The following is an 8,630-nucleotide window of genomic DNA, read 5'->3' as shown; positions in this document are numbered from 1 at the left end:
TGTTCAGTTGATTTGTGTGTGGTATATGTAAATGTGCCTGTTAGTGTGTGTGCCATACACATATGTGGTCAATGTCTAGTGTCTCAATTGCTCTCTACCTTATTTTACAAGAGTGTTTCTCACTGAACCTGGTACTCACTGATTTGGCTGGACTAGCTGGCCATCAAGGTCTCGAATCTTCTTGTCTCTGCTGCCCCAGTACTGGGGTTAACAGTTGATGTTGCTGTGCCTGGTTTTCTATATAAGTGCTGGGAATCCAAACTTCGGCCCTCTTGCCTCCACGGCAAGCACTTGTCTGACTGAGCCATCTCCCAAGCCCCTCAACTGAGTTGTGTTTTTGTTTTATTTGTCTTTTGCTTTCTTTAAGACAGGGTTTCTCTATGTAGCCCTGGCTGTTCTGGAACTCACTCTGTAGACCAGTCTGGCCTCGAACTCAGAAATCCGCCTGCCTCTGCCTCCCGAGTGCTGGGATTAAAGGTGTGCCCCACCACTGCCCAGTTTCTTAACTGAGTTTTTGAGGAGTAGACCAGGATAATTAAATGGAAGGGAAAAGATGTTTTTATTTTGTTTTGTTTTGTTTTCTTTTGATTCTAAGACAGATAGATTGAGAATTTGTGGCCAGCTCGGACTACACAGTGACCAGTAAAGGCAGACACACAAATGTTAATAGGATATGATGAAACTAGATAATTAAAATACTCTTGCTGGAAAAATTGTGAATGGATATCTATATATCTGAATCTATAATATCTACACCTCTATATCTATCTCATCTATCGGGGGAATTGAAAACCGCCCATACAAAAATTGTGCAGAAATGTTAATAGCAACATATCATAACACCAAAACATTTAATATAATCCCGATGTCAGCTAACTGATGAAGGGATAAAATGTGTTTTCACACCATGAGTATTCACACCATGAGTATTCACACCATGTAGTATTCAGTGTATTCACACCATGTAGTATTCACACCATGTAGTATTTACACCATGTAGTATTTACACCATGTGTATTCATACCTTGTAGTATTCACACCATGTAGTAGTCACACAATGTGCATTCGTACCATGTAGTATCCACACCATGTGTATTCACACCATGTGTAGTCACACCATGTAGTATTAACACAATGCAGTATTTATTCCTCCAAGAAAGGAAGTGCTTATACACATTCCAACGTGCATGAACCCTGAAACACTTATGCTAAATGAAGAAAACAATCACAAGACTATACAGAAATCCATGTATGTGAGCTGACCAGAATGAGAAACCCACAGAGACAGAAAGCCACTTCCTGGGATGGGGGGGATGGCCAACAGGTATGGGGGTTCTTTTAGGGTGATGAAAGCAAGCTGAAATTAGTCATGGTTGCACAGCTCTGTAAATGTATAAGCCACCCTATGTACTTTGAGAGGGATCCCTCTCAAAGTATGCAAATTATATCTTGGTAAACTGTTAAGTTTTTTTAAATGCCCATAGTAGGAACACTGAAGAGCACTTGCCTAGCACATGAAAGGCCCCCGTTCTACCTCCAGTACTCTAACTCCACACAAAACCCGAAGGTCTAATTATAGCATCACGAAGTCTGACTAGTGGCTGGTTTTGACCCATAGAGTGTATACATACTCCCCTTTGCTTGGTCCAAACCTGCTGCCCCTGGGAACCTCAGCTCAGGTCCAGTCTAGGAAGCAGCCCTGGTCTACCCATGTGGGTCTCTCCTTTATAACTGGCTGTTGTCTACAGTGTTGTCTTTAGCACTGAGATTGAACAAAGGGCCTTATGTTCTACGGCTGAGCCTGCCTCCTACCCTGCTTTATGTCTACTTTTTATATTTTTTCAAAAGAGAACATCAGGGATCAGGCAGGCAGGGAGACTGACAGACTAACTTGGTCTGTTGCCCACCTTGGTCTCCATTCTCTGAGTCTGCATTAACCTCTACAACAGCCGGGACTACAGGTACCACCATATCTGGGTGGTGGCTGAGTCCTCCCACAGGCCCTGTTGTGTGACTGTCTGGGGAGTTTAACTTCTATTCACATCAGATAGAAAGGACAATGAAAGACCAAAGAAAAGACTCTAGCTTGGTGAGCCAGCGAATGTTTGGGGGTTGCTGAAATGGGCTTGCACAACTATGGGCAGCCACCTCACCAGTCTCTCATCGACAGTTATTAACCATTTATGTATCCCTGAAGGGGAAGGGCCGCCTGAGCCTTCTTGGTGTTCTACCCGCTCACATGAGGGAGTGCTAACGGAAACAATTGTATGAATATCTGCCGGGGCTGATCACAGAGACTGCAATTCAAGACAGTAATGCTCATCTCTAACTTGGAGGAAACAGCCTCACAAGGGGAGCCGCCTCAGATTAGAAGCCAGAAAAGCCAGGATGGCGCGCGTGCACCTCAGGACCTTAGCCCAGCAATCTCTTCGAGCCTCAGTTTCCCCATGTGTACAGTGACTGTGACAGTTTCTACTCGTCCTCTCTTGTAGGCTGGGGGAAGATGGACGGAGACAGCTCCTTCATCAGTGGTACAGCACCGCACGGCGCCATGATGGTGAACACAGTGCGGTGGAATGTGCCTGCCACCTCAGCGCTCAGGAGGTAGAAGCAGGATTAAACACACACACACACACACACACACACACACACACACACACGAAACCCAAGAACACCAAATATTTATTAACATTGTCAGAAGCACCTGTTGACGGTCCTCCTCTGAGAGGCAGTGAAGCTGAGAGATGAGCGGCGATGTTAACATAAAAACTGGGGGAAAGGGAAAACTTGTTCCCCAAGGCACTGGACTAAAGTCTGGTAGGGAGGAAGGTGGCTGTTAAGAGGCTTCATCCTCGAGGGAGCAGGGTTTAGCCTCAGTGGCTCAGGTTAGGGCCTCCAGGTTAGAAAACTTGAGCCAACTGGGAGTGGTAGCCCACATCTTTAACTCCAACCCTTCAGGAGGCAGAGGCAGGCAAATCTCAAGGCCAGCCTGTTCTTCAGAGTGAGTTCCAGGACATCCAGGGCTATGTAGAGAGACACTGTCTCAAAACATTCTCTCTCTCTCTCTCTCTCTCTCTCTCTCTCTCTCTCTCTCTCTCTCTCTCACACACACACACACACACACACACACACACGTGCGCTGTAGAAACAACAAAGTCAGCTCAAGACACCCAGGACCAAGTTCTCAGCACAGGGAGGTTTATTTGCTCCAGAGGGACAGAGGGCAGAGATAAGGGACAAAGATAGAAGTTAGAGGAAGAGGGAGAAGGAAGAAGGGGTGGGGGAGGGAGCATAGGAGAGAGGGGAAGGGGAAAGAGAAGGGGGAGGGGCATTGGGGTGAGGATGGCTCTGGAAAGAGAGGAGACAGACCTGGCCTGTAGGCAAACCACAGTTTATAAAGGTACGAGGGGAAACCCTGTGTTAGGATGAGGTGTTTAATTTTAATTAGGCATGTTAATTAGGTGAGCCAGAGGGGGCTTTTGATTGCTGGACCTCAGTACTTTGATAGCTGGACCTTGGTAATCAGCCTCAGGAGGAGGAAGTGGACAAATAAGGGAATGGATCTTGGGGGCTAGCTTTAGGAATGCATTTTAACAGTTTTTTGTTGTTGTTGTTGTTGTTGTTGTTGTTTTGTTTTAGCAGGGCAGAGGGAATGGGGAGAAAAGGGAGAATGGGGAGAAGCCTTCCACGGCCATGTTTGCCATACTCAGGCTGGCTAGGGTCCCTTCACACACAAAACATAAGGAAAAGAGATTTTTTTTTTTTGAGACAGGGTTTCTCCGTATAGCCCTGGCTGTCCTGGAACTCACTCTGTAGACCAGGCTGGCCTTGAACTCAGAAATCTGCCTGCCTCTGCCTCCCGAGTGCTGGGGTTAATGGCGTGCGCCACCACACCCGGTTTAAATGCTACATTTTCAACAGCATGTACTACAGCCCAGCCAAAGCACTCCGTTGCACTGAATGGGCCAAAACATCTCTCCGTGTTTCCGTTCTAAAACTGGCTAGGTAAAAATAAAAACTCAGTTTGTCTGCCAGGTCCCACTGCAGCGAACAGGCGGGCTGGGCCACAAGCTAGAGGAGATTCTGTGGCAGGTGTTCGCCCGAGGAGGGAAGAGCTTCCCACTTGGAACTCGCTGGGCAGTACGTTTATGCCCAAGGGCCTTCATGATCGACTGGTTTGGATTATGGACAGTGATGATCACAACAAAACGCCTCAGGCCACGGTGGTTAGCTCCCCAAAGAAACCTGAAATATCGGCGTTGCAGAGTATTTTAGGCCTCACCTAGCCCCATCCCTGAGGGTCTCTGCCGGTCACAAAGCCACTATTTATATTGGGATTTTTGTTTGTTTAGGGAAAGGCAGTGTCGGTGGATGGACCCACAGTAGGCAAGCACTCTTACCACTGAGCTCAACAGTTTCAAAACCTTAAAACCACCTACCCTTAAGTCACAAGTGTCTGAGTCTGGTCTTCTAGCCTAAGGACAGAGCAGCTTGCCCTGACAATGCCAGATGGCCATCGGATGCGCCGCTGCCGCCTTTTTGACTGCGGTCCGCAGACAGACACCACGGAAGTGTAGAGATGAGGATGCTGAGGTCAAAAGTAGCTGAGGACTTCCGGTCCAAGACCAGTGCCTGGCCATGCGGGGTGGGGTGGGGGTGGGGTATTGAGGCTGCGCAGACATTCCCACTTTTTGCACCTCAGGTTGAGACCTTGGTGGAATGTGTCAAGAATGGGAGACAAGCTTTCACTCTTAAAGTGCCTTAATTATAAGGTGTGTGTACCTCATAGACGTGCATATGAAAGCCTATAAACACGATAGAAATTTAACACACACAAACCCACTAGCCAACACTACCATGTGTCTTATATTTCCCGTTCTCCATCTAGCGTGACCCCTTCCAGTACTCTCTCTCTCTCTTTCTCTCTCTCTCTCTCTGTCTCTCTCTCTCTGTCTCTCTCTGTCTCTGTCTCTGTCTCTGTCTCTCTCTCTCTCTCTCTCTCTCTCTCTCTCTCTCTGTGTGTGTGTGTGTGTGTGTGTGTGTGTGTGTGTTTCAGTCAGAGGACAACTTTGAGGAGTCAATTCTTAGCTGCTACCTTTACGTGGGCTCTGGGCTCGAACTCTGGAGCTAAGGTTCCTGTGGGAAGCTTTTTTACAGTCTGAGCCATTTCACCTGCCATTGAATGTTTCTGTTTTCAGTGTCAAAGTAGCGCTGAGAGTGGAAATAATCCAAATGTCCAATAGCCGGCGAATGAAAGAACAAAATGTGCTGTATCCATGTACTGGGATATTATTTGATAATCAAAAAAGAATAAACGGACACATACAGAAAACAAGAGTGCTGGACATGGTGAGTCATGTCTGTAATCCCAGAATTTGGGGAGACAAAGCCAGGGAGGATGGGGGGGGGGACGATTGCCAGGGAGGACTGGAGGGGGAGGATTGCCAGGGAGGACTGGGGGGGGATTGCCACAGTTTGAGGTCTCCTTGGCCTAAAGAGTAAGACACTATCTCAAAAACAAAACACAGCAAGCCAGGTGTGGTAGCACACGTCTTTAGTCCCAGCATTCTGGAGGCAGAGGCAGGTGGACCTCTGATTACAAAGCCAGCTTGGTTTACACAGTGAGTTTCAGGGCAACCAGGGCTACTTAGAGAGAAAAACCATAAACAAACGTGGCCACTTTGGCATGTTAGGGATTAAGTTCGATAGTAGAGTTCTTGCCTAGCATATGCAGTGTGCCCAGTTCTCTGGGCTCTGATCCCCAGCAATCGCCCCCACACCCTGCCGCGCCCATAGCTCCTAAGGGGGGGGTGGGAGCAGACAAACTGCTTGATTGCTACATTTAATGTATTTATAGCCAGGCGTGGTAGCATACATCTGTAAACCTAGCTGAGGCAGGAGAATCAAGAGTTTAAGGTTGTCTGCCTGGCACAGCCTTTATTGCCAGCACTCAGGAGGCAGGGGCAGGTGGATCTCAGTTGAGTTCAAGACTAGCCTGGTCTCCTTAGTGAGCTCCAGGCTAACTGAAGCTACATGTAATGAAGTTAATTTATTTAAAAAGGCAAAAGAAACAAGCGGGGATGTTTAAGAATAGGAAGCACTAAGCTTCATAAACCTGACAGGATGTTTAACCTCAGTAGATATCCCCTAATCTGACGAAAAGAAAACTAGACCCCTCACCCTCTGCCTGCTGCAGAGGGAATCGCAGGAATTAAGGGCAGGCCAATTATGCAGACAGACAGGATATGGAGACAATGGATACCCAGTGGTTTTTTTCAAAGGCCAAGGTAGTGAGAGGAAGGGGCAGACCTCAGAGTCTCTCAGCGGTGCCTAGCCTCGCAGAGGCTTTGTGAGGAGAAAAAGGAGGGAGGCTGTGCAGGCAGGAGCTGGGCTCGCAGTGGTCCTGGAGGGTCACATCACTTTCCTGCCAATCATGTGACTTGTGTTAGTTAACGACACTTGAAATGCTACTTGTTATGGAACTAGAAACTCGGGAGGATGTTACAAAGACACTCTGGATTGCTTGAATCTAAAGAAAGACTTAGGCTTGGTTCATGCCTGAACAGCACGAGAGAGGTTGAGGCAGGAAGATCCCAAATTCAAGGCTAACCTGAGCTACACAGCCATACCCTGTCTGCTTGATAAGTAAGCAACTAAGATTTTAGATGCTCTCCCTCTCCGTGTGTGTGTGTGTGTGTGTGTGTGTGTGTGTGTTTTAAGACAGGGCTTCATACATCATCCCAGACTGGTTTCCAACAGACTCTATAGACAGAGACGACAATCTTGAACTCTTTGTTTTTCGAGACAGGGTTTCTCTGTGTGGCCCTGGCTGTCCTGGAACTCTCTGTAGACCAGGCTGGCCTCGAACTCAGAGGTCCACCTGCCTCTGTGTTCCAAGCCCTGGGGTTAGCTGCATGTGCTACCACACCCAGGCAGTCTTCATTGGTTTTCAAGGATGCCATCCAACATAAGGGATTTCAGCAGATCACGTGCCTCCTCCTCCCTCTCCCCTTTCCACTGCCCTCCTTGGGGGTCTGCGTCCTCCCTTCCCTACCCCCTCCACTTTCACATGTACTCCACTACCTCCCCCACTGCCTTAAGGTCATTCTCCCACTCTCATGGTCCCATTCTAGTTTCATCACACAACCCACCCCTACCCCCCACACCCAGCCCTACCCTCACCCACCCCTAGCCCCACCCCCACTCCTACCTCCCAGCCCTCCCCTCCACCAACACTTACCCTTCCCCCTACCCACCCCTAGCCCCACCCCCACTCCTACCTCCCAGCCCTCCCCTCCACCAACACTTACCCTTACCCCTACCCCCACACACCCACCCCTATGCCCACTCCCCAACCCTCTCACACCAACCTCCCACCCCTACCTCCACACATCCACCTCTAACCCCACCCCTCAACCCTTCACCCCTACCCTCCACTCCTATCCCCCCACACCCCACCCCTACCCTCATACTCCCTACTCCCACCCCACCCCATCCCTATTGCCATCCCTACCCCTATCCCCCAACCCACACACCCCTATCTTCTACCCCTACCCCCAACACTATGTGAATTCTTTCTCTTTCATTTTTGTTTTGTTTTACTGGGGATCAAAAGTCCCAGGGCCTCATGCATGCTGGGCAAATGCTCTATCACACACCAGGGTGGCCCCATGCCGGGGAGTAGCCAGTGCAAAGGGAGCTCAGTGGTATTTTGTGGACTTTTTGTTTCATTTTGCTTTGTTTTGACATTCTCTTGTCTTATTGGTCTTTTCCTTGTTTTGATTTTTGTTTACATGGAGTGTGTGTGTGTGTGTGTGTGTGTGTGTGTATGTGTGTGTATCTTGAGAGGAAGAACATAAAGTTAGATGGGTGGGGAGGATCTGGGAGGAATTAGGGGAGGAGAAAACACAAAATATATTGTATGAAAAAATGTTCTTTAATAAAGAAATCCACAGGGGAGAAATAATTAGATTTCGTAATGTTGGGGCGCGTGGAGAAGAAGGACCTTGGCAAGCATTGCCCTTTCTCGTGATGTTTCCCGTGACACTGCTACTCTGCTCATGCCTGAACATGGCCAAGGACAGGAAGTGGCGTGGCTCACAGGCTCAGCACCTCCGATGATGTCTTGCTCTCTGACATTCTTTCCACAACAGAAACTCCTGCTGGGTCTCTTCTCCCTGTGAAATGGGTTCCCAACCTCCAACACGCCTCCTCCCTCAGACTGAGCTGCGCACCACTGAGGAGGACCCAAGGGCCGGCTGGCTGGCGCGTGCGTGCGTGCGTGCATGCGTGGAGAGAGAGTCCCCGGGCTGGCTATGTGGATAGCGTTGGAGCGGTTGGAATCACCACTGTCCAGGCAGTCTGGTCTCCCTGTGACAACCTGGAGTTGGTGAAAAGCTTCAAGTCTCTTTCATGTGAAGAATCACCAGTTTGGCTCGCAGCTATTGAACAGAGGAAAAGTTCTTGCCTGGGTTAAATTCTCAGCACCACAAAGAAGCAAACATTACTCATCTGCTCACAACACAAAAACTGTCAGCTTTCTTCTTCTTCTTCTTCTTCTTCTTCTTCTTCTTCTTCTTCTTCTTCTTCTTCTTCTTCTTCTTCTTCTTCTTCTTCTTCTTCTTCTTCTT

This window comes from Mus pahari, chromosome 14 (genome assembly GCF_900095145.1).
Source record: "Mus pahari chromosome 14, PAHARI_EIJ_v1.1, whole genome shotgun sequence".
Lineage (NCBI taxonomy): Eukaryota > Metazoa > Chordata > Mammalia > Rodentia > Muridae > Mus > Mus pahari.
This window is presented reverse-complemented; position numbering follows the sequence as displayed.